The following is a 26,575-nucleotide window of genomic DNA, read 5'->3' as shown; positions in this document are numbered from 1 at the left end:
GGTGTATCTAAACGTCTGATGACAGAACAACATCTGGTGTCTGGGCAAAGCAGAGGTATGAGGGCTTGGTCATATAAGCCTACCATGAGCAATATTAACTCTAGAGCTTCCTACACTTTGGGCCACATTTTGTTGGCCTGCATCCCAGCTCTTCTTCTGTCCAGGTGAGCTCCTTTTCCCTGCCTTTCACATGAATCAGCCCCACTAAAGATTTTGCATGTCAGCATCTACTTTCAGAGTTCAGCCCGGGAGCATTTATACTGACAGTGTTCTAGAAAGCAGTTGATAAGATGAGATTTTGGAGGTAAGTCACTCATTGCTCAGATGGCAATAAGGATCCCAAACTGATGGGCAGTGGAGGATAAATAACCCTAGACACAAGGGGATGTTAAATGCTGAATTTATAGCAGTCATAAACTGGGATGATCTACTGTTGGGAGATAATGCATGAGAGGATTCAGTGCATGCATCAGGCTTATCAGGACCTTCAGATTCATGGGAAAAAATAGATTAAAGTATTGAGATGAGATGGATATTGTCAAGTGACATTGGTGCTCTATAAAAATATGACCAAAAACAGAGGGATCATAACAGGCAATGAAGGCCTATTATAAAGAAGTTTTTGTCTCCTGTAGCAGCAGGACAGAGAACATAGAGGATCAAGGCCAGGAATTAAGAGTTCAAATGGCTGAAATTCAAAGAATTTTAAATTCCCAACTAAGGAACCCCTGGTAAACCAAGGTGGGAGCTCTGGTTGTGAAACACATGGGATGGACACATCTGGTGGACACTCCTAAAGATCTGATTCTCTCGACTCCCCTGAAACTTCTGAATATGTATGAATTCTCCAGTGTTCTCTAGTAAGAGTTAGCCCTGTTTCTCATGGTGAAAACAATGCAAAGACCTTTCCCTTCAACAGGTTTTCCACTCAGAATCTACCTCTACCTCACATACTGGCCATTCAGCTTGTAGGGTTAAGTCACAGGAAAGCTTAGCTGTGAATGTACTGAGACTGATAAAGGAATAAAAGGACTATATTTATTTATTCATTCATTTATTTAAAGATTTATTTATTTATTTTAGAGAGAGAGAGAACATGTGCAGGAGGGGGAGAGGGAGAAGGAGAGAGAATCTGCTGAGCATGGAGCCCAACTCTGGGCTTGAACTCACAACCCTGAGATCATGACCTGAGCCGAAATCAAGAGTTGGATGCTTAACCCACTGGGCCACCCAGGGGCCCACGGACTATATTTAAAGGAGCTAAAGAGTTAGCTGGTTGGTACTGGCAAGAGCTAGAGGGAGTACGTAGGGGTCTGGATTCTGAGGGTGCTGAATGTGACTATGAGAACTAGAATGGGAAACAGGAGAGGATGGAGCTCTCCTGAGATGCTGTATTTTACAACCTGGCAAGGACCAGAGGAGATGAGGCAAACTTGCATGAAGGATGACCCTTAGAAGCATGAAAGAAGCAATGGCCCCCACTGAGCAAAGTCGAAACGCCAGAATTGCCACAGAAGATGGTAGAAAAGGGATTAAGAGGCTCAAGATAGTGGGTATGCTTAAATGTGAGTCCTGAAACCATAAAAATCCTAGAAGAGAGCACAGGCAGTAATTTCTCTGACACTGGCCATAGCAACTTCTTACTACATGTCTCCTGAGGCAAGGGAAACAAAAGCAAAAATAAACTATTGGGACTACATCAAAATAAGAAGCTTCTGCACAGTGAAGGAAACATCAACAAAACTAAAAGACAACATACAGAAAGGGAGATTTTTGCAAATGACATATCTGATAAAGGGCTAGTGTCCAAAATATATAAAGAACTTATACAACTCAACACCAAAAAATACCAAATAATCCAATTAAGAAATGGGCAGAAGACATGAATAGACGTTTTTCCAAAAAAGATATGCAGATGGCTGACATATGAAAAGATGCTCATCATCACTCATCATCAGGGAAATGCAAATCAAACACTATAATTCGATATCACTTCACACCTGTCAGAATGGCCAAAACCAACAACACAAGAAATAAGAGGTGGTGGTGAAGATGCTGAGAAGGGGAAGCCTCTTGCACTATTGGTAGGAATGCAAACTGGTGCAGCCACTGTGGAAAACAGTATGGAGGTTCCTCAAAAAGTTAAAAGTAGAGCTACCTTATGATCCAGCAATCGCACTACTGGGTATTTATCCAAAGAATACAAGAACACTAATTCAAAGGGATACCTGAATCCTGATGTTTATAGCAGCTTTATTTACAATAACTAAATTATGGAAGCAGCCCAAGTGAGCATCAGTAGATGAATAGATAAAGAAGATATATATATAGAATTGAATATTATTTAGCCATAAAAAAGAATGAAATCTTGCCATTTGCAATGACATGGATGGAGCTGGAGAATATAATGCTTAGTGAAATAAGTCGTTCAGAGAAAGACAAATAGCACATGATTTCACTCATATGTGGAATTTAGGAAACAAAACAAACTAGCAAAAGGGGAAAAAATTAGAGAGAGAAAGAGACAAATCAAGAAACAGACTCTCAATTATAGAGAACAAACTGATGGTTAACAGAAGGGACAGGGGTTGGGGGGATGGGTGAAATAGGTGATGGGGATTAAGGAGTGCACTTGTGATGAGCACTGGGCAATGTATAAAACTGTTGAATCACTATATTGTACACCCGAAACTAATATAACACTGTATGTTAACTAACTGGAATTAAAATAAAAACTTTAACAGAAAAAGAAAGTGGGTATACTGAATGGATACATATGTATAGTGGGAAAGGTTGCCACATGATTAGGCTCCAGCAGAAACACCAAGGGATTCACCTCATGAGAACAGGAAGAGACAGACACCAGAGATGTAGGCACAGGGAAAAAAAAGGCAAGTGAGGACACAGCAAGAAGACAACCATCAGCAGGCACAGGCCTCAGGAGATACTAAGCCTGCCAACACCTTGATCTTGGACTTCCAGGATCCAGAACAGTGAGAAAGTAAATTTCTGTTGCTTAAGCCCACCCCACTCCTGTGGTATTTTGTTATAGCAGCCCTAGCTGACCAATATGATACTCAACTATGCCCCTAACTGTTCAGGTAGGAATGATCTTAACCTCACTTCTGCAACTCCAGTTGTGAGCACCTGATGGACCCATGCCCACCCAATCATAAAATCCCACCCGAGGCCTCAGAGATTGGTTCAGAGTCGAGTACTTAACTGGAGCCAAGCCAATCAGAGTGAGTCCCAGGGTGGGTGCCAGAACTCTGAGCAAGGGGGGCACTCCTTCTTTCTCTGCAGTGGCTTAGCTGAGGGAAGGTAAGCCTATAGCTGCTAGGATTTGTGTTGTCCACTGTAAAGAAAAGGGCCTTCTGAGAATGAAGTCAAGACAGAGAAAGCAGAGCCAGGAGATGGAGAGAGACAGGTTCCAGACCTCAGTGTATGAGCATCTGGCTTTGGCCTTGCCTGATGTTATCTACCCTAGACTTGGTGTTATGTCGGCCAACACATCTCCCTTGGTTAAGACACTCTGAGTTGAGTTTCTTTCACTCACAGCCCAAAAAAATCCTAACACAAGCAGGAGTCTTATATTACTATGTCAATGTTTGAATATGATTTGATACTCTCTAGAAAAACAGCAATATGTTACTTAAATATTTGTAACACTTACAAGCCTTTAAGTACAACATGTCTTTAATATTTATTGTAAATTTTTCTTTTTTAAATCCCTCATAAAGTAACAAGCATTTTGCCTAAACTCACAGGCTACAACTGTCCTATTCATGAAAACACACCGCATTTCAAAGGTGAGGCGCCCAGTTTCCCAGAATTCCATCCCAGAATTCTCCAATCACACGTCCAAGTTCATCAGGCTCCAACGGCAACTTCGTGCAGCTGCTTCCTTGGAGAAGTGTGCAAAAGCGTGTAGCCACTGGGTTTTCTGAAAGGCAATGTCAAAGAGGAGCTAAGACTGCAAAATGAAACCCTCATCATTTCTCTCCTACTGGTCACCTAACCAGCCAGGTGTTACTTCTTAGTAATGCGTTGGTGCTATTTTTCTTATTTTAAGAAAGAGCTTTCACTTAGAACTGACTTGAAATGGAGAAAGGGTGCATTTTCAGTAAAATGCTGCAGGATGGCAATTCAATTTGTTTCTCCTGCTCCTTCCCCTAGTGGAATAAACACATTTCTTGAATGAGGTAAGTCTTGCTAGACACCTTTTACCGTCAACTCTATGGGTTCTGTGAGTATATCTGGAGTCTCCTCTGAATAGACAGCAAACACTTCTTGGGCAATCAATTCCCCAGTCCTTCCCTGAAGGGACCTCTGATGAAGGAGTGCTTCATCTAGAAGAAAGCCTACAGAAGCATAGACTTTTTCAAACAGGGAGTTTGTGTTATTAAATCTTTTGTTTGTGCCAAAATATATCAATCTTAAATACATAAAGGATGCTGACATGACCAGAAAATGTATTACCAATTGAAGATTGAATCCCATAGGGCCTAAGTCTATAATATTACATTTCAATTCTGCTATATAATCCAAAACTAAATTCCAAACCCAACCAAGTTATAAGCCATGCCATTAAGCAAAAGAAAGACTGGAATAAAAGAATGGGGTATATCTAATTCGTTTAAATCCAAAAATCTGTTCAAATAACTTCATTTTTACACCTAATATCCATCTCAAACTTCACTTGTCAAAAATTGAACTCTTGATTTCCTCGGGCACAAAAATAACCCCAAAACCAAAAACCAAATAACATCCTTCTTCCTTCCTTCTTTCCTTCTTTGATTTCCTACTTCCTTCCTTCCTGCATGTTTTTTCTTTCCTTATAATTCATCAGTAGATATTTATTATAGAAAATATAAACAAGTATTTCAGATGTTGACTTTGGGGGCTATGTGCTTGGAAATTTCTTGATACCACGTTAGATCACTTTCCAGTCTAATGTGCCATTTCACACCATCACCAGCTACACTTGAGAAGGCCTCCGTCTCTGCACTCAAGACGACATCAGACACTCATCTGTTCTACCTTTATTATCCAATGAGCAAAAATTGCAGTAACGCTGCTTTTAGATTTTCGTTTCCTTTATTACCAGAGGGTATAATCTTTCTCACTAAGAGGGACATTACACAGCCTGCTCTCTCCTCTCAGAATCCTATTTTATGATTCATAGGATGTTGGAACTGCAAAGACTTGGCCCACCCTCTCATTTTACAGATGAGAAGACTGAAGCCAGCAAAGCAAAATGTCTTTCTCTAATTTGCAGTCTCTTAATTTGCAGCAAGACTGAGACTAGAAAGAAGAATGACCTGATAACAAGACCAGCTCTCTGTCCATTACCCCAATTTAAAAGGGGTTATTCTTTTAAAGTTCTTATGAGGGAAGAAGAGTTTAGAACATATTTGCAGTACTAGTCAGGGTCCTTACAAAAAGCAGCTCCTTGAGATGCTGAACGAATGTGAATGGGTCCTTTCCGTAGCAGCGCTGGAAACCCAAGGGCAGAGAGTTTCAGGATTATGCTGAGTTCTGGGGTGTGGCCTTTTCAGACACACATGATGATATAAGATTTTCCTCTCCTATAAGCATACACAAGAAAGTTTGCCCAGCTCTGCCACTTGGCCACACGGCCTAAGACTGCGTGATTAGCCGCACTCAAGCCACTCCAGCAATGTTACTGCCATTTTGAAGACCAGCTTCTGGGCTTTGTAAACCCCCCCGCCCCCCCCGCCCCCCACCCACAGCCGCCCCACCGTTACCATTTCTGTAATTCTTCCAGACGGAGGAAGGAATTCTCCACCCAGAGATATCTTCCTGGCTGACTTGGCATCCACTTTTTTAACGCATTCTCTCACTGATTCTTGCTGGTCTTGAGCAAGAAACGATTTACCATGGCCACCTCTACCACAGACAAAACAGACACAGCCTCTGTCTGAAAGAGATTAAGATCTAAATAAACCTGACTGAAGAGGCCCATGTTTCCTCAGGGAGAGGATCTCTAAGAGAGGGATATTATGCAGGGGATTCTGGAGTGAGATTGCACCAGTGTGTACTGGGGGGCTGGTGCAGGGGGAACCTGGGCATATGGCTCCAGGTAGAGAGATCTGGACAGAGTGAAGCTCTGTCTTCCCAGAGGGTCAGATTTCTCAAGATTTGCTGATAACCTTTATCATTTGGTGTTCTGGAAACACCTAGAGGGAGGGAGTGTTTAAACCATTTCAAAGCCACTTATCCAGGTCAGACAGTCAATTCATGGTCTGTGACTCCACTTTTCTGCGGGAGGCAAGAGACCCCAACAGTCTCATGTTCTTGGCTGTCTATGAGATCGGGACTCTGCAGAGCCTTGCCTGCATCCCCAGGCTGGCCTACACAGTCATTCCAGCTGTGGCCCTAACCCTTCCAGGTTGAATGGATTACCTGCCCTCCCCCAAGGTCTCTGGACCAAACCCACCTACATCTCATCAGTCAAAGAAGCCGAGCCTCCCATGTCCTCCCTTGTCCCTTGGCCTCTACATTTTCCTGAACCTAACCCATCTTTCTAACCTTCCCTACTTTGGGCCCCTGAATCGTGCCCTCTGGGTGCTCTGGCACCCACAGACTCCCATGGATCTTCGACTTCTCGAAAATTTCCTTCATCTTCTTGCCCCTCGGACAATACTGATTCCTTTCCACCCTCTTCAGTGGATATATTTCCACGGCTCCTTGGGTCCTTCAACAAAAACTGTTCAACACGGCTGTTGATGCCAAGGCCTGGAGGTGGGGAAAGTTTTCTCCATGCTCTCCATTGTTGCTTCCAAATCACCTGACTTCTCCTTACTTCAAACCCCCCATTTCCTGGGAAGTCCGTATCCTCCAGTAAACCTGCCAGCTAGCCATTCAGTAAACCTTCTCTGGTCACCGTCTCCCACATCCTTCATTCTCTGATGGGGGGCACAGCACCTGCATCACTGCCTTACTCGCACTCCTACTTCATCATTTCATTGGCCTCAACATCTATATAAATGATCCTCCAACCATTTGCCCCTTTGCCTTCGGAGCACCTCATCTCCAGAGATCTTCTTCTCTACCTCCTGTTAGCGATCTCAAGTCCTCTATTGACCTCATCATCTCTCGCAACCACATTATCTTGAAATCCTCAGTCTCAAGTTTCTTGCTCAGCAATAACCACTTCCTATTATTACAGCTCATTAGTTAATGCCATCATTTCGTTCTTTTAAACAAAATATAAAACCCACTGACCATTCAACCTTTTCCCTATTCATATTCATCTGCATGTCTTCCCCCCTCCTTTTATCCAATTTAAACTCTGTGGTCCATCATTATAATCTTTTTCTGGCAAACAGCCTTAACTCCCCTGACCCTGCTCCTTCCATTCATACTCACCTGGAAAAAAATCCAAACTCTGCTGATTCCTCCCCTGAACATGAGTAGCTGAATATTAACTAAACCTTCAAAACTATATTGTCTGGACTCACTTTAAATTTATTACCACAAATCTCAAGAAGCCATTTACCATGACTCATTGTTCCTACTGCTTTTGCCTCGACGTTTATTTTCTCACTTTCCAAAATGGGTATTTCTCATTTTCTTCTTCCTCTCTAAATGCCCTCTGCCATCCTATACATGCCTCTCAGCTGATTATCATCCCTCATATTGTACAGGGGAACTATAAAACAACAGATGGAAACTTCCTCCTCTCTCCTTCCAAATGTACTAATCTTGCCTGATGGGTACTTGACTTGTTGTGTTCTTTCATGTTAAGTCGAAAGAATGTCTCCACTTCTATCCCAGGCCAGTCCCTCCACTCATGCCATGGATCCCATCATCTCTCACCTTCCCAAGCACTTCATTTCTGCCCCATCAGTTTTTGCCTTCCTCCTGACTAATTCTCATCAGTATACAATCAAACCCTAGTATATCCAATCTAAAAACCAAAAGAAAGCTTCTTATTTTACATGATTTTTCAACTACCTCCATTTCTACTTACCACTTATCTGCTCCCTTTTAAACAAAACTTCTCGAAAGATGTGTCTATTGTTACTGTTTCTAATCCCACATCCCCCATTCTCTCCTCAATCCACTGTGATACAACTATCGTATTCCCTATATCAGTGACATTGCTCTTGTCGAGATCATCAATAATCTCTGCTCCAAATCCAATGGTTAGTTATCCATCTTCATTTCTTAACATCATAACATTAACATCTTAACATCATGACCTAACATCTCAGCAGTATTCAACACAGTTGACTCCTTTGCCCATGAAGTGTTTTCTTTTAACTTCAGAACATCACACTCCCTTAATTTCCTGGTTTCCCTTCTACCAAAACAGTGTCTTCCCTTTCAGGCTTCTTTGATAAGCCCTCCTCCTCTGAAAGATCTAGAGATGTTGCCTTGGTCTAGGTCCTGGTTCTAGAAACTTTCCTTGACAACCTACCTTGTCCAGATAGGTAATACAATCTCCTTTCATTGTTCAAAATGCCATCTGTATGTTAGGGAGTCCTAAGCTAAGCATTATATACCCATTTAGTATATAGTCTATACCCAACGGTAAATTAATGCAGAAGTAATAAATTTGTGTAGGCCATGAAGCAATCTTGTCTCTTACTCACTTCTCAGGAATGCCAAATGGAATAATACAATAAGAATAATTAACAGTCCAGTGCATATACTTTCTACCAACTCAGGATTATTAATCAAGGACATCTTTGATACCCTACGTGACAACGTACATGCAGTTGTGCACATTTGTGTGTTTGTGTGTGTGCATGTGAGTGTGTATGTTTATTTCCTCACAGAATGTTCATAGCTTTTAACAGATTCTGTTGGGGTAAGTTTGTTTTCTGAAGCAATTAGTTTAGGAACTATTTTGTTGATCAGGGCAGATGCCATTGTAAGTTTATTTTTGTGGCCACTGTTTATACCAAGTAAAAATTTCCTGAGTCAATTCACCAGACTTAAAGTTTTCTATGTGTGGTTTAATGCCTATATTTCATTTCTATGTGCCTATATCTACTAATTATCATTAATTATATAAACTGGATAAAAAACAAACGGTAATGTTACTGCTTAGCTAATAACATTCCAACAAATTGAAAACCATTGATTCTGCATGTTGATCTTATACCCAGACACCTTAAATTTTTTATTTGTTCTTATATATTTTCAGTAATGGGCATTTTGATGGTAAGAAATCTTTCTTGCTGATATTTTTGCCCAAACTAATTTTAATGTTTCAGATAAATGTATTAAAACACTTGCAAAAATATTTCCTAACTAAAATCAGAAAAATGGAAATTAACAATGACATCATTCTTGTTCATAATTGGAATTTATTTTTTAATTTGATAATACTTCATGTTGGCAATGGTGCAAACAATTACTCTTACATAATTTTCATGGGAATGTAAATTGGTCTAACCTTTCATGAGAGCAATATAGCAGAGTGAGTCAATATTTAAATGCATAACCCCTTTGATCCAGCAATTGTACTTAAAGGTATCTATTATATAGAATTTCTGGCAGATGTACGTGAAATGATATATATGTTTTCGTGGAGGACATGGCACCCGACAGAAACTTGAAGGACAATGAATAAAATTTTGCAGGCTAAAAAGACCTACATAAATAAATAAATAAATAGGTTTCATTTTGCCTTGTTTTTCATTTGGATGAATTAGCATGTTTAAAAGTTTGGAAAATCTAAAAAGAACTGAAAAGCTAAAGCAACATGATAAGTTTGGTTAAAGAAATCAAAAAGCTAATGTATAATTTATTACTGGTCGTAAATCACACAAACACACACACACACACACAGGGCATTCTATTGGTTGAAACAGCCACAAATGGACCCAGATTCAAGGGAATAAGATACAGCTCTATTTCTCATTTGGGTGGAATGTCAAAGAATTTGGGGACACACACCTTAGTTTTGCCATCGCAAGTAAGGGCTACTCTTTACATCACAACTGGAAGATCCTAAAAGAAAGACTGAAGGGCCAGGCTTATGTCAATGCCCTCCTTTGTATCTTCAGCAGAGGAAGGGTAGTTTGGCAGACTGGCCAAAGAGTGAGCAGTTCCCCTAAAATAGCTGAGTTGTCCTCAAAAAGGAAGGGATGCTGGACAATTCAACAATAAGTGCCCCCACTTCAAGAAAGCTAGGAGAGGTGCTTTACCCATATGGCACTTCCGTCCAACCTACAGCAGGGACACTGTCTGCTGTTTGCACACATTTTCCTTCTAAATACTTCGGGACTTGTATTTTAAGGCTTTTCCTTTACTGCTTCTGCTAGAGTCATGCCAGAGAACTTTCAAAAGCCAGCTTTTCGCTACATGTGGGTCTTTTTATTGAAAACAAAATATTTGCATAGAGCATAGAATGTAATAATAGTGTACCAGTGTTGGGACTTCTTTTGTGGATGGCAGCACTTGGCAGTAGTTAGCAGCGGCTACGGCATCAATTACACATTTTCTTTCAGCTCTGGTGTTTATTGGAATGTGGAAAGTGTTTAGAACCTTGTACAATCGCCTGTTAATTTCTGCTACAATATGCCTTTAATATCTTGAAGATCGAATCTGGTCTCTTGCTCAGTTGGGACAACTGCAAATTTCATTCTAAGGTACCATGAGGTACATGAGGCAGGGTTTTCAAGGTCACGGCAACTGGGAGCCCACTCTCCCCAATGCAGCGTTCTCCTTTTGCTTTCCAAAAGTAAAGTAAGTCTTACTGGCCTGATCATAAATAAGATCTCTGTGCTACAAAGTTCTCCAGGGCATACACCTTCCATGAAATATACTTCCTTTACAGTAAAGACTGGAAGAATTATCTTTCTTTCTTTTTTTTTTTTTAAAGATTTTATTTATTTATTTGAGAGAGAGAATGAGATAGAGAGCACGAGAGGGGGGAGGGTCAGAGAGAGAAGCAGACTCCCTGCTGATCAGGGAGCCCGACGTGGGACTCAATCCCGGGACTCCAGGATCATGACCTGAGCCGAAGGCAGTCGCTTAACCAACTGAGCCACCCAGGCGCCCGAATTATCTTTCTTTCAAGGACATTTCTTGACCCCCTGGAAATAACTCAGAATAATGCATTGAAAGTTGTAGTTGCCTAAAATTTAAATAAGAGTTAAATAAATTACAAGTAAATTAACAAGAGTTAAATAAATTACAATTATTATTGCAAAATAAGGATTTTAAAGCGTGACATGATCTTTATGGACAATCAGAAATTGACTAAATGGTGTTATTCTTCTTCAGCGTACACATGGTCAATACATAATCCTCAAATAACCAGACAATTGGCTTACCAGAGGATCCTAATTTTAATATTCTGGATAAGTAAAAGTTTTCTATACTTTTATTTAAATTCAATTAATACCATTCTTTTTGTCATGAATATTACACTGTCAGTTAAAGAAATGCTACTACACTTTTTAGAAAGTCTTAGGAATTAATTAAAAATTGTTCCTCAAAAATAAATGAATAAATAAATAAGCAAACAAACAAAAAGAAGTGCTACTACATAACAAGTAAATGTCTTATCGGGGACCAAAATAGTAGAAACATTTATATAGAGCATAGAGGACAATGTCTACTCAACAGGCTTGTTATTGGCCAACTTTGACTGAGGTTCACATTTGATACTACAGATCTGCAATGGTGAATTTCACGGACAGTATCCAAATACTGAGAATACCTGTTTAGTGTAAAGCAAGGCAGGATTGTATGGCACGTGCCATCATTAATTCCATCCCACTCATTCAGTATGTCTTGAGTAATCACTGTGTGTACTTAATTCATTTCTTTTTTGTTCTATTGGATCTTCTAGTCCTTTTATCTTTTCTCTCTCATGCCAATTTCTCCCTAAAAAGGACCTTGTTCTCTAAGCCAAAAGATTGTGTCAATGTACACCCATAGCCGGAGCTCTGCTCTCAGTTGCCACTATCCTATTGAGGAGTTCATATCCAAAACCAAGGAAAAGATTTAATTAAGGATCTAGACTCAATCAGATAAAAACTCCTGAGTGCTCATTCTAAGGTATTTATAACCTTGTAGGATCACCACTAAAACATGTGCTTGGCAAAGTAAATAAAATATATTGGGCAAAATTGTTCCAATTATCCATTTTATATTAGCTTTGGGGGTTTGGTCCTGGTGGTTATGAAGCCTTCTTCTCTTGTGTTGTGAGATCCCTGCCCCAACCTAACAGCCAACTCTTTCTTTCTTTTTTTTTTTTTTTTTTTGGACACCTGTTTAATCTCCTGGCCAGGGTCAGTAATCCCCACTGACTTCTGTTCTCCAGCGACCTCCCCTGGGCACATGACTCCACTTCAGACGGTATTGAAAGATCTGTCTCTTCCAATGTTCAGTGTTTCCCCAGTCCTACCTCTGATTACTTTCCCTGCCAATGTGCCTATTTGTTCCTGCTCGGAATCCAAGTAGTGACACAATCCTAATTATTTTCAGATGATCTTTAATGATGTCATTTTATTTGAGTACATGGCAAAGAATAAAAGTGAACCATCATATACCCATGCTTGAAATAAGTACCTAATGTGAATAAACTCCCAAATTCCTTTAACTAAAGATTATATGTTATTTACTACTGTTTTCAATAGTACAAACTTCCCACTTTGCCCTTCACCCAAAGGAGACATTTTCAAAATAGTAGACCTATGTTTGAGTGAGCCAAAAATTCTCTGGAAATGAACCATTCAACCATATGTCATATATTAGATATTTCAGGTACCAAGATCTTGCCTCATAAGGACATTAGTGTCTTGTGGAATCCGGTCATTTCCCATTCATAATGAGTTTCCTTTCAAAGAAGTGATTCGCCATGGAATTATGGTTAGTTGAATTAACACAACTATAACCCTTTATTCAAATCTAATCCAAAACAATAATTTGAAGTATTAAATCCTTAGTAGTTTGGTTTCATCAGACATATACCACTTGCTATAAAAGTTTAAAAGTCTCCTAACTATCATTGTTATTCAGCATTGTCTGTGTTTCCAGCCAGTGCATTAAAGCAAAGCAGGAAAAAAGTATTATTCTTGGAAAGTAATTATTGTTTGCAAGTAATATGATTTATCCATCCAGAAAACCCAGAAAAATAATGAAAACTACTGGAGCCCCTAAGATCTCTTAAGAATTATGTGTCTAATATAAGATAAAAATAACAAATTAATAGCTCTCTTTTATATTCTCAATAATTTGATAATATGAAGAAGGCAAATCCATTTATATTAACAACAGCTCATATAAATGTGTAGAATTAACTTTATGAGAAATGTGCAAGCTTGATATAAAGAAAAAGTTTTAAACTTTATGGAAAGTCATAAAAGAAAAATTGAAATGATAGGAAAACAGATCATGTCCCAACCTGGATAATCTTAATAATATAAACCTTCCAACTCATCTAAAATGTATTCTATGTATTTAATACACTATCAGTCAAAGTTCCAAAGGGTTTGTTCCATTGGCAAAGTGACCTCAAAGTTCATCAGGAAGATTTAATGCTCTGATTCAATGGTAACTATAAGTAAATTGGTCTGGGAACATGAGCACAGGATTATTAGATTTTAATTGCTCCATTTAGCCCTTTATGTGATAATTATATAAGGAAAAATGTAAATATTGCAATGAGGCATTCAGGAGTACAGGTAGAACAGATGTTTCAACCTAACTTCAGTTTTGTTTCTTCTCAACTTCTGTCTCTTCTGTTCCTCTAAGTAATCAGTGAATCATTTTTCAATGATATCTTCTAGTTTTCGTACTTGCACTGTGGATTGCCAAACCAGCCTCTTCATAAGTCTCTGTCTTCATTCCCCCAGTCCTCCAGAACATTCCAAACACTGCTTTTGTAACCTTGTACAAGAGTGCCAGAATTTGCAAATACCTGCAGTCAACTAGCAAATAAAATTTAAATGACTGCATACATAGTTTTTAGGTATTACAATCATGAAGTTAGAGAGACTCCCCACTAATAGTGTAATCTTGGGTGTATTTCTAAAACCTCACTAAGCCTCATTTCCTCCTCCATAATGGGTATTATAATATTACCTCATAGGGTTGTTGTGACAATTAAATATGCCCGGATTATAAATTAAGGTATCAGTTTAGGGTTTTGTGCTCAGAGACATAGAGCACTAAGAGGAATGAATAAAAGATAGTCTTTTCTCATTCCAAGAAGTTAGACAGATGCTGTGTTTTGAGTTCTGACTTTCTTGCCTCAAGACTTTGAATCATAGAGATGAAAACAGAAATTTCCAAGCACCTCTAACATCCCAGGCCCCTGGATGGTCTCAGCATCTCATTGGGTATAAGTACACCAGCATAGAAATGAGAGATTTTGAGAGCCCTTCCATAAACTCAGAAGGTGGTTAACTGGAACATTTCAAGTTCACAAATAGTGGAACCAGTGCTTGGTTTCTCCAAGTGTGTTGGGGACGCCTTAGAATCTTAAATAGGAAAAACTGTTAGTTGCTTTTACCTTCACAAAGACTCGTATGCTCACACTTGACAGAGCCACTTGCCTTCAAAGAATCCCATGACTTAGAAACTAAGCATATCAAGTGAATTCAAGGCCTGTTGCCTTATCTCTGAATATTCTGGCCTTGAACTCAAGTATGGTCTAAAGGAGAGGAACAGCCCCCAGTAAATACAACCAAGAGAGAATTTCCCATCAGTGGAATGAGCAGGAATGAGGAACTAATTTGGGGGTTCTGGTACCAATTTCAAAAAATTCTCAGACACCAGCTGTGTGTGTCCAGAAGTTCAACTAAGTTCTGACACTCTTTCCGATATAGCATCAGATTCCATAAGTTAAGGGTTCAGTCCTACAAGACCACCCATCCCCCACTTCAGACTCTAGTGGCAAGCCCAGATGGTTACCTCTGCTTCTGACCAAGCAGCTACAAACTGGAGGTCCCATCAACCCCCTTCTTGGGCTTCAGACACCAGCCACAAGTCCAAGTTGTTACCTATACTTCTGACCGACAGGCTATAAACCAAAGGTTCCCAAGACTCCCTCCTTGGGCTTGATTACTTTGCTAGAGCAGCTTACAGAACTCAGAGAAACATTTTACTTACTAGATTATCAGTTTATTATAAAAAGGATATATCTCAGGAACAGTCAGATGGAAGAGATGCATGGGGCAAAGCATAGGGAAAGAATGGAACTTCCATGCTCTCTACAGGCACCACTCTTCCTGAATCTCCAGAGGTCAATCCACATGGAAGTTCTCCAGACCTTGTTCTTTGGGGTTTTTATGGAAGTTTCAGTATGTAGGCTTGATTGATTAAATCATTGGCCATTGGTGGAACGCCTGGGTGGCTCAGTCAGTTAAGTGTCTGACTCTCGATTTTTGGCTCAAGTCATGATCTCAGGGTCCTAGGACTGAGCCTGGAGTCACGCTCCTTACTCAGTGGGGAGTCTGCTTGAGATTCTCTCTCCCTCTCCCTAAGCCCCTCCTCCCTCTCTAAAATAAGTTAATAAATCTTTTAAAAAATCATTGGCCATTGGTGATTGATTCAACCTCTAGTACCTTTCCCCTCCCTGAAGGTCAAGGGAGTGGGATTGAAGGTTTCGACCATCTAATCACATGGCTGGTTCCCCTTCCAAAGAGCCCCCAACCTTAGGTGGTGTCCAAAAGTCACCTCATTAACAGGACAAAAGACACCTTTATCACTTTTATTACTTAGGAATTCTAAAGATTTAGGAACTCTGCGCCCGAAATGGAGGTACAGACTAAATTCACATTTCTTTTTGTAAGTTGCAATTATCATAGAAACAAATTTAAATTGACTTGGAGAAAGTTTTTTTTAATGTGGACTTTCTTATGTCAGAATGGTATGCAATAAAGTTTTCTGCATGTTTCATATAAAAGATAATGAAAATAAAGTGCTCAGCACAGTAATAGACATATATGAGTGCCTAGGATATGTCAGTAATTATTATCATATTTTATAATTTATGTTTCATTCACAATATGTCTTCACTCAGTGCCAAGCAAGCACCAGTCTATCTCTCAGTATGGCACCTCTATTCCAGGCAGGTTCCTCCTTCGTAGCTGCCACATGTGCTTACTCGCCACAGTGTCTTGTCCTTGTGGATTTCACGACCTCCACCTAGAGCGCTAAGCCTCCATCTCACTGAGGTTCTGTTGGTACCCATCCTTGATAGCCCCACTCAAAATAAACTTCCTCCAAGGAAGCTTCCTTAAATAATGCTTGATATTCTCTCATCTCTAGAGTTTATTTATATTTATGGTTATTCATTATCTAGGATTATTTACGTATTTCTATGGTACATGAGAGCAGCAGATGCTGACCGTGCCCCACCCATATCCCTTCATTTCTCACCATCCCCTTACAAACTTTTGGCTTTCTATGATAAGAGCCTATGACTCTGCCTAAAGGCTTTCTCTGGTCAACAGAGCATGCTCACCAGCACATGTGTGGAGCAAGCGGAACTGCAAGGATGCCCCAGAAACAAAGCAACCCTCAACCAGTGAAGTTGGAGGACAAACACTTAATTTTTCACCGTGTCATGTGGGATGAGTCAGCCCATTTACAGTCTTGAGGGGCCCGGCAGGAACTGTCTCAGTCTACCCAGCAATAACCTGCTCATGAAGGCACTCTGTGTTGACATGTTTCCTTTCCCCACCTCACATCCCTCTTCTCTAGAAGTACCTCCTGAGATCATTTCCCCACGACCTACCTTCATCTAAATTCTTGTTTAAAGGCCTGTCCACTAGGGACACTCCAGAAACAACAGCACTCACATTTTCTTATACGCTGCTTTGGAAATAGTGACTTCCCTTCCTCAATGATTACTGTGCCTTCCAAATGAAAAATTAAAGAACTCAATTGAAGGATAAAATATTTATTTAAAAAGTAAATATTGCAGATACATGAACTTGCCAGATTCACGACCCATAGCTTTGATGAGCTCGAGATCTTTAGCAAGTAAGTTTTGAATTCTCCCCACTTAAAATGTTAATGGGTAAGTTGTTGAGATTTTCTATTATTACCTAGGGCCCTCCAGTGGCAGGACATTTGTGTGTTGCATAATGTTGGGTTGCAATTATTTAAAAGTATTATTGAAACATATCAAAAACAAAATTCACTCCTCTCATTAATTCATTCATCTAAGAAATATTTATTTCTTACCTACCATGCCTACTATGTAAAAGGCACTGTCATTGAGTTTCAGCACTAAAAAAAAACAAACAAAAACAATGATCCTGTCCTTTTGGAGCTTATAACTGAGATAAGCAATTTAAAAATAAAATAAAAAAGCAAAGGATATAACACATTAGAAGGCAATAAATGCTATGAAAAATAGTGCAGCATAAGGAATATGGATTTTTACATAAGGTCACCATATAAGCAAAAAATTAGAGATGAGACAGTCATGCAGAGATCTGTGAGATGAGCATTTATGGAATTTGTCAGGCAAAGATGTCACTGGAACCCCACTACCAGGGACATTACCAAAGTCCTATTACTAGTGCTGCCCTCCATAGCCAAGGCCTTCTCGAGTGGTCCAGGCTCTTTACTGTAAGACGACATTACCCACAGCCACTGAACAACTTCTTTGGTCTTGGATCCGAAACTGATAAGCCACTGCTTTTACCAGTCCACAAGAATACCTTGTAGACCCCAGAGACCAACAAGACCCACAAGACCCACACAAACCTAGCTGAAAAACCTCAAACTTCACCTGTAATTTATAGACAGTAAAATCTACTCCTACGTCAAGAGTTATCAATTGACATCCTTGACTGCTCCAAGGGGACTCTTGCCTCCTAAGGTGACAGAGAAAATAATCTCCAAAGGATCTCCACTTGACCTGTGTCAACAAGAAAACTTTAAAAAAAGGTAGAGAGAAAAGAAAAAAGAAAAATGAAGACTTTAACTGTTTCTATATAAGTTTGAATTTGCCCTCTATGTTATAGGTTGATCATTGCTATCTGAAAGTAATTTTAGCATTGCCTGTCTTTAAACAAAGTCAAGGGACAGCAAATTTGGAGACAGACATAATGCAGACATAATGCATTGATATTCTCTTCAGGTACTGATTTAATCACTTTTCCCAATGGATAATCCATCTCTACTCTGGGCCTGTCACCCCATCCATTGCTAGCCATTCTACACTGCTAGTTGCCTCTCATCCATTAGAGAAAGTCTATCTTTAAGGACAATGCGTGGAGCAGTAAGCAAACACCCCAGGGGTGCTCATCATTCCTCTGCTCCTAACCTCTCTGATGTGGTCAAAAGTCTCCACTGTGGGGTGAAGAGGATTCATTGTCATGAGCTCATTAAAAATGGCCCCTGCTGAAAATTATGGGCTATATTTTTTCTGCTACTACATTTTGTTTATTGGAACACAAGGGCCTAAGAACAATATGCTCCTTCATCCTTATTTCAAGATACAAAAGATATGTAGGTTTCTATATGCTGACTTTCATGTGCCACACAATGCTGAAGGGATATCATTTCATGTGAATTGAAATGTAAAACAATTAAACAGCAAGGGAATGAAAAACTCCCTGAAGGTTCTGCATATGGCAATAACCTTACTTTTAAAAATGGCATTTCCCCACCCTCACAGTGGAAAAAACATAGAGGCACTCATCCTTCAACTAGTCCCTAGATTATTTTGTGATGTCAATAATGATATTGGCATTTTAGAAACTAATTGTATCTTGGGCTGTGCTCAGAATATTTCCGAAGTATAAGATCACTCTGTCTGGGGGGAAAAGGGTAGTTTTATGAAAGCAGGTATGATAGGTATAGTACCTATTGTGAAACCAAGAGATATAAGTTGCCTAAAGCATTATGATAATACTGAGAATTAAATTCTTGTTAGATGTGAAAGTCATGTTGACAAATGATGTGAAAGCTGCACCTTTTTAAAATGGCAGCTATCTCTCATAAGACGTTAAACAAAATATACAAATTTAGTGGGGCAAAGATTTAAAAATCTGAAAATGGATCTTGTACAGATCCAACTTTGAAGTAATATGGTGCCAAAAGAGGCACCAAGCTGGGTGGCTCTTCTCCTCCACGCATGTTGGCAGGAGCCATTCACTTCGCCATATTTGGCTGGTGGTTTGCCTGGCTTCCCTCATACGTAGGTCTCATGTCACTTAGCCTCTCTGGGCTGATTCCTCTATCTTCCCATCTTGGGCTCTCTGCATTGCCAGAAGCATGTGTGGGTCCCAGGATTCTGATTGCTGGGAAGTGTTTCTGGGAGGGACCATGGAGCCTGCTGGAGGAGAACTTGCCCTTGCCCAGGGCACATAGGGCACAGGCAGCCAATATGCATCTCTGTACCCAGGGCCATGTGCCCATTGCAGACCCTACATTTCTGATTCCATTCTTATCAAATTAAATCCTATAGCCATGAATATACAGGCTTTCCTAATAAGTTATGTTTGTATCAGGAATTCTGAAAAAAAAATGGGGTGGGGTGTTTAAGTAGGTCCAAGAAAGACAATTTGAAAGACTATAGCCATTAAGTAGAAATTTGGTAGTTAAGTCTGAAGGCTGTAAATATTCACTAGAATTAAAATCTTTTCAAGGCTTATAACCAAGCAGGCATTCTTTTAAATTTGTCTGTGAAAATGCCTCTTGAATCCAGATGGATTTCAAAGGTTCAATGCTATCTCCCATGGAAGGTAAAAATATTACATGCTAATTGACTGTCATGGTACCTACATTGCACTTAGCATCTGTAAATCCCCAAAATTTTGATTGGCAGAAGAGCTAAGATGCATCCCATCTCTTCTCCGTTTGGCCAAAGGAAAAGTTAATAAATCAATGATTCTGCAAGGTAGTGCATAGAAAATTGGTATTACCACTCCCAAAGCAGAATTACTCTTTATGAAGTAACAAGAGAAGGCTTGATAATACTCCAGATCTATGCCTCAGGTAAGGCAACTATACTTCTGTGGTCTCATCACACTTTACATTCCTGAAGGCAGGGGATAGGCCTAGAACGTCTCCTAAGATTCTGTACAGCTCTAGAATCTTTTATTCTATACTTTAAAAACTTCAAAATTCTCCTGTTAACTTCATAAAAGTCAAAATAATGCTGATCATGGCAACCAAGATTCTCCATAATCTGGTTCCCCCACTGCACTTCCAAGTCATCCATTCTCTTAGTACATTTCAACATGGGACCCAAAAAGCAGCCAGAAAACTTCCTCACTGCACTGAAACATACTACACTCCTCCTTTTATGATATGGAACATGATTCCTGTCTGGCTATCCCAATTCTCCCTAGCTCTGGTGAACAGAATGATGGCTCCAATCCTTGGAGCTGTGACTGTGTTACCCGACATGGCTAAAGGATTTTTGCAGATGTGATTAAATTAATGACTTTGAGATGGGGAGATTACCCTGGATTATTTTGGTGGGCCCATGTAATTATAAGGACCCTTATTTGTGAAAAAGGGGAACAGGAGAAGCAGTGTCAGAGAAACAGAGGTGCAGACAGAAGTGGAGATCAAAGCAACGTGATTGCTGGCTTTGCAGACGGAAGGAGGCATGAGCGTGGAACGTAGGTAATCTCTAGAAGCTCGAAAAAGCAAGGAAATGGATTTTGCTTCTCCTGAAGAAGTACAGCCCTGCTGACACTTTGATGTTAGACCTCCAGAACTGTAAGAATAAATGTGTGTTTTAGGTCACTGAGTTTGTGGTAAATGGTTACAGTAACAGTGGGAAACTAATACATAAGGCTTTAAGATTAATCTCAAGTCTTACTTTCTTAGAAATTCTACCCAAATGTTCTAACCTATCTTACACAGTTTTCTTTAAAGCTGCCTTGACTACGTCCTTGTTTTACCGTTACACCTCCAGTGTAAGAGGTCTGGTAGCAAAAAAATTGCAACTCCATATATAAGTGAGAAGCTTAGGCTAAAGACCCATATTGTGTTGATAGAAGACAAGCCACTAAAGAATGGATAAAATCACTTGGGGTTTGTAGCATGAGATTTGAAGGAATATGTGCCCTTCACTTTCTGAAATCTTTTCCAGTTATGTATTGATGATTTCTTCCCCATACATGTTTTGTTCTCTTTCTAGAACTACTTTTACTCAAATATTAAATCTTTTGGACAGATTCTAATTCCCTTATAATTTCTCCCTTATTATCTATATTTTTTTCTTTACTTTCTATCAGAGTCCCTCAACCTCATCTTCTAACTCTTCCAAATATCTTTTATTTCTGCTTTCTAGTTTTCACTTTCCAAGATGGATCTCTGCCCTCTGGTTTTTTTTTCTTGGTTTTGGTTTTTGTCTTTGTTTTTACAAGTTTGTTTTGTTTCATAGATGCAACATATTCTCTCATCTCTCTAAGGAGGTTAATGTTAAAGGTGGTTTGGAAGTTTTCCTTTATAGTTTCTGTTTCTCCAGGTTGTTTTCATTTTCTGTTTGCTTTCTTGAATCTCTATCTTCAGGGCTTTCCTTAGATGTCTACTCACAGTTGGTTGTTTGCTTATGTTTCACAGTAGGGAAATGAAAATGTACTTGGAAGCTCTGAACATGTGGATGGAGCTTGTCAACTTGAGGATTATTTTAGAGTGATCTTAGAGAGCTTTTTGTTGGGAAACTACTGAAGTTAGTAAATTTAGTTATTTTTTTCTTCTTGTTCTTTCACAATGACATATAACGCACATGTGTATGTGCCATGTATTATGTATATGCACACTGTATAATGTCATATATAGGTGTTATAGGCATTATATGTGTGTGCTTTATGGAATAACAATACTTTCCTTCAATTCCTGCCTTGCCAAGGGTCTTTGTAATCATGAATTTGTGTTAAATTTTGTAATACTACCAATGTTTATAGTAGCCATACCCACAATAGTCAAACTATGGAAAGAGTCCAGATGTCCATCAACAGATGAATGGATAAAGAAGATGTGGTACATATACAACAGAATATTACTCAGCCATCAAAAAGGATGAAATCTTGCCATTTAGAACAACATGAATAGAACTAGAGGGTATTATGCTAAGTGAAATAAGTGAGTCAGAGAAAAACAAACACCATAGGATTTCACTCATATGTGGAATTTAAAAAACAAAACAGATGAACATAGGGGAAGGGAAGGAAAAATAAAATAAGATGAAAACAGAGAGGGAGGCAAACCATAAGAGACTCTTAACAGTAGGAAACAAACTGAGGGTTTCTGTAGGGGAGAAGGGTGGGGGGATGGGGTAATTAGGTGATGGGCATTAAGGAGGGCACTTGATGTAATGAGCACTGGGTGTGATATGCAACTGATGAATCACTAAATTCCACCCCTGAAACTAATAATACAGTATATGTTACCTAACTTGAATTTAAATCAAAAAATTTTTTTTAATTGTAATACTTTCTTGAACTGCATATATCAACATTTGTATATGTTTTCCTTTCTCTATATTCATTAGTGTGCTAAATTACATTTAATGATTTTCCACATGTTAAACCAACCTTGCATTCCTGGGATAAATCCCAGTTGGCCATAATGAATTATTCATTTGATAAAATTGCTGGATTTGACTTGTAAATTTTTGAGTCTAAGTTCAAGAAAAAGACAGATGAAAAATTTTGTTTCTTGTAATGCCGTAACAGGTTTTGGTATCCGGGATGCACTGGCCTCATAAAAAAAGTTGAGGAATGTTCTTTCTTCTCTATTTTCTGAAATAATTTGTGTAAGATAAGTATTATTTATATCTTAAACCTTTGATAGAATTAATCAAAAATAATATGGACCTGGGAAATTTTTTAGAATCATTTTTAATTAAAAATTCAATCTATTTAATAAACATAGGGCCATGAAATTTTCTATTTCTTCTTGTATTTGTTTTGGAAATTTGGCCATTTTATTTAAGTTGTTGAATTTGTGCAAAGTTATTTATACTTTTATTATTTTTGTATTGCTTGTAAGATTAGTAGTGAGATACCCTTTCATTCCTGATATTGGTAATTTATGTTTTCTCCTTGTTTTGTTTAGTGTTTTTTATTTTGTTTCAGTATATGTGTATATGTGAGGGTGTGTGTAGGGTGAATGTAGCTAGGGGATTATAACTTTTATTATTATTATTGTCATATGAAATGTATTGGTTTTTTTCATTGTTTTCTCCTTACATCTATACTTAAGTTTATTATTTCTTTTTCTTCTATAACTTCGGGTTTAATTTCTTATTTTTTTTAAAAAAATTTTATAGTTTCTTGTAATAGTTTCTCAAATATACATATTTATAGCCATGATTTTGCCTCTAAGCAGTGCTTTGGCTGCATCCCATAAATTTTGATGTGTTGTGTTTAAGAATCACTTTATTCAAAGTATTTTCTAATTTATTTTGTGACTTCTTTTTTAAAAAAAATTTTTTTTAAAGATTTTATTTATTTATTTGAGAGAGAGAGAATGAGAGACAGAGAGCATGAGAGGGAGGAGGGTCAGAGGGAGAAGCAGACTCCCTGCTGAGCAGGGAGCCTGATGTGGGACTCGATCCCGGGACTCTAGGATCATGACCTGAGCCGAAGGCAGTCGCTTAATCAACTGAGCCACCCAGGTGCCCTTGTGACTTCTTCTTTAATCCATTAGTTATTTGGAGAAGTATTGTTTATTTTCCAATATTAGATAATTTTGTGGATTTTACTACTGAATCCTAACTTAATTCTCTTAAGAATAGTATACTGTATATTTTAATCCTTAGGTATTTATCAAAATATGCTTTATGATCTGTCACAAGGTCTATCTTGACAGTTGTTACATGCCTATTTGGAAAGGATTATATATTCTACAGCTGTTGGGTATAATTGTTCTAGATAATTGTGCTTTGGGTGTTAGAGTTTTTGAATCAATGTGAATGCTTTTATTTGTATATGTAGTCTATTATTGAGAATGTGGTGTTAATATCTTTAATTGTTAATTGTGGGCTTTTCTATTTCTTACCTGTAATTTTTACTTCATGTATTTTAAAGCTCTATTATAACATGGGTATGCATTTGGTATTGTTTTATGTTCTTAATGAATTCACCCCTTTAGCACTATGAAATGACCTTCTTTACTGCCAGTAATACATTTTGCCTTGAAGTCCACTTCATGTGATGACGTATGGTACATAAGCTTTCACACTTAGAATTTGCATACTGTATCATTTTCTATTCAGTCTGTTCATATTCATTGGGAATCTTTTATAAACAGCATGTGGTTGTATATCCCTTTTAAAAAATCTAATCTGCCAATCTGCCTTCTGCATAGAATTTTTAGTACATTTAGATTTAACACAATTATTAATTGAGTTGTGTTCAATGCTATCATCTTGCTATATGTTTTCTAGTCATTCCTTCTTTTTGTGTTGTTGCTTTATTATTTTGATCCTCATCTTCACTTCCTCTTGGATTTATCAAGTGGTTTTTAGTATTCCATTTCATTTCCTCTATTGGCTTTTTATTGATACCTTCACATATATATGAAGCGATTTTTACTGATTGCTCCAGGGATCATATTATGCATCTTTAACTTACCAGTCAAACTCGAATTGATATTATATGACTTTCCATATAAGAATCTCACAACAGTATGACTCCATTTATACCCTCTTCCATCTTTGTGCTATTATTGTCATATATTTTATTTTTGCATATATCACAAACCCCTCAGTACAACATTAATATTTTTGCTATAAGAAGTCAATTGACTTTAAAAGAATTTGAATTGTTTGGTATTTAAAGTAACTGTAGTGAAGCCGGGGTCAGAAAAAAATAAAGTAACTGTAGTGAATATATCAGAAGAAAATCAATAATCTTTTGACAAGTTGGAATTTTAAGTCAAAGATATTTTTCCCTTTTAGTAAGTACAGTTTTACCTGGGAATGTATTAGAGGTAAAGCAGGGAGTCATCCTAAGAGTCACCTTGGTGTAAATTCATTCACATGTCATTTTTTTCACCATTTGGTCTGTTGCACAAGTTGGTCCTTAGGATATCTTTTTCACCGCAAGTGTAAAGTTTATATCTAAGGACTTTAGAGAGATGTTCTATTCCTAAATATGATTTCCATGCAGTTTGTGATATGTTCTGTCTTTTTTCCTAAGAAGCTTACTGGCTTCATTTCAATGCAATATGTACACACAAGGGGGCAGAGTTAAACTAGCCGTGAGAACTGGATCCTGAGCATGCTGGTTTGCAAGTAGTTCAGATTTCATATTTGATTTACAACAATCATTTCCTATATGGAATGTTTTTCCTTTCCATTGAAACATATTTGACTATTAGAAACAGTTTCATTAATGAGGTTGTCGCTGTGCCTTAGAAAAAAACGGTCTATGTTTATAGGGTCATTCTTGTTCTTGAATGTTTCTCATTTAAATATCATCTAAATCTCACTCACCATTTTTGGTCTCTGGGAAGACTGAGCATATAAGTCAAACATAATAACTTTTTCAATAACATAAGCAACTAATGAGAATGCAGAGCTTGGTTCCTTTCTGTTGAAAATGTGATAAAATTCAAAAGAGAACAAGATCAGAACAAGCTTGAGAGTTGCAGCCAGAACTAAATATGCTGATTTCTCAAAGATTTTTAGACTTCTCAAATATGTGTCTGTCTCTCAAAGACAAAATTCTTCACATATCTCCTCTCCTCATCCTATGGGCATTTTTGAATAGGAGTATTTTTCTTGTTCTGGCCAACAAGATCCATCTTCAGCATTAAATGTATGATCCTTGAAGGACCAAAAGCGATGCTCTTCTGCTTTAAAATATGCTTCCTTCACCTGTTAAAGATGTAAATGTAGGTTCCGAGAAGAAATCACTGTCTTCAATATTTACTGATAAGACTTAAAAGGCAAATTACCATGAGAGAAGTAATTCACTGGCTTCAATTCACATAGAGAAAAATTGAATGAAAGCTAGTCCCTACCTTAGCCCATGTTTTTGATCAAGCTGAGAGGAGAGGCTGAGAGGAAAGTTCCACTTGGCAAAGGAGAGTCGAGGAAGAAACCAAGAAAATGGGAAACAGCCCAGAAACAGAAATGGGCAGATGCCAAGACAACTTCCTCAGATCACAGTTTTTACCCTTGAGAACGACCTACTGAGCAGCCTGTCATTTATTTCAGGTCTCCTTTTAGAACATATTTCATTGAAAATGGATGCAGAAATGTGACATGTCTGATGTTTGACATGATAGGAAAAAACTGATATTTACTCCTCTTAATTCAAACTTCCATGTGAAATTTTTTGCCAGGCACCTGATTTATGAAATGATTAATTTTTTAAACTTCAAAGATCACATATAAAAATATAATGAACATACCCCTGAAAACTAAGACTATAAATACATAAAAACATGCCATTCTAGGGCGCCTGGGTGGCTCAGTTGGTTAAGCGACTGCCTTCGGCTCAGGTCATGATCCTGGAGTCCCTGGATCGAGTCCCGCATCGGGCTCCCTGCTCGGCAGGGAGTCTGCTTCTCCCTCTCCCACTCCCCGTTTGTGTTCCCTCTCTCGCTGTGTCTTTCTCTGTCAAATAAATAAAATCTTTAAAAAAAAAAAAAA

Source organism: Leptonychotes weddellii, chromosome 7 (genome assembly GCF_054177405.1).
Source record: "Leptonychotes weddellii isolate Sample4059 chromosome 7, ASM5417740v2, whole genome shotgun sequence".
Taxonomy (NCBI): Eukaryota; Metazoa; Chordata; class Mammalia; order Carnivora; family Phocidae; genus Leptonychotes; species Leptonychotes weddellii.
The sequence above is the reverse complement of the archived record's forward strand: the minus strand, read 5'-3'. Positions refer to the sequence as shown.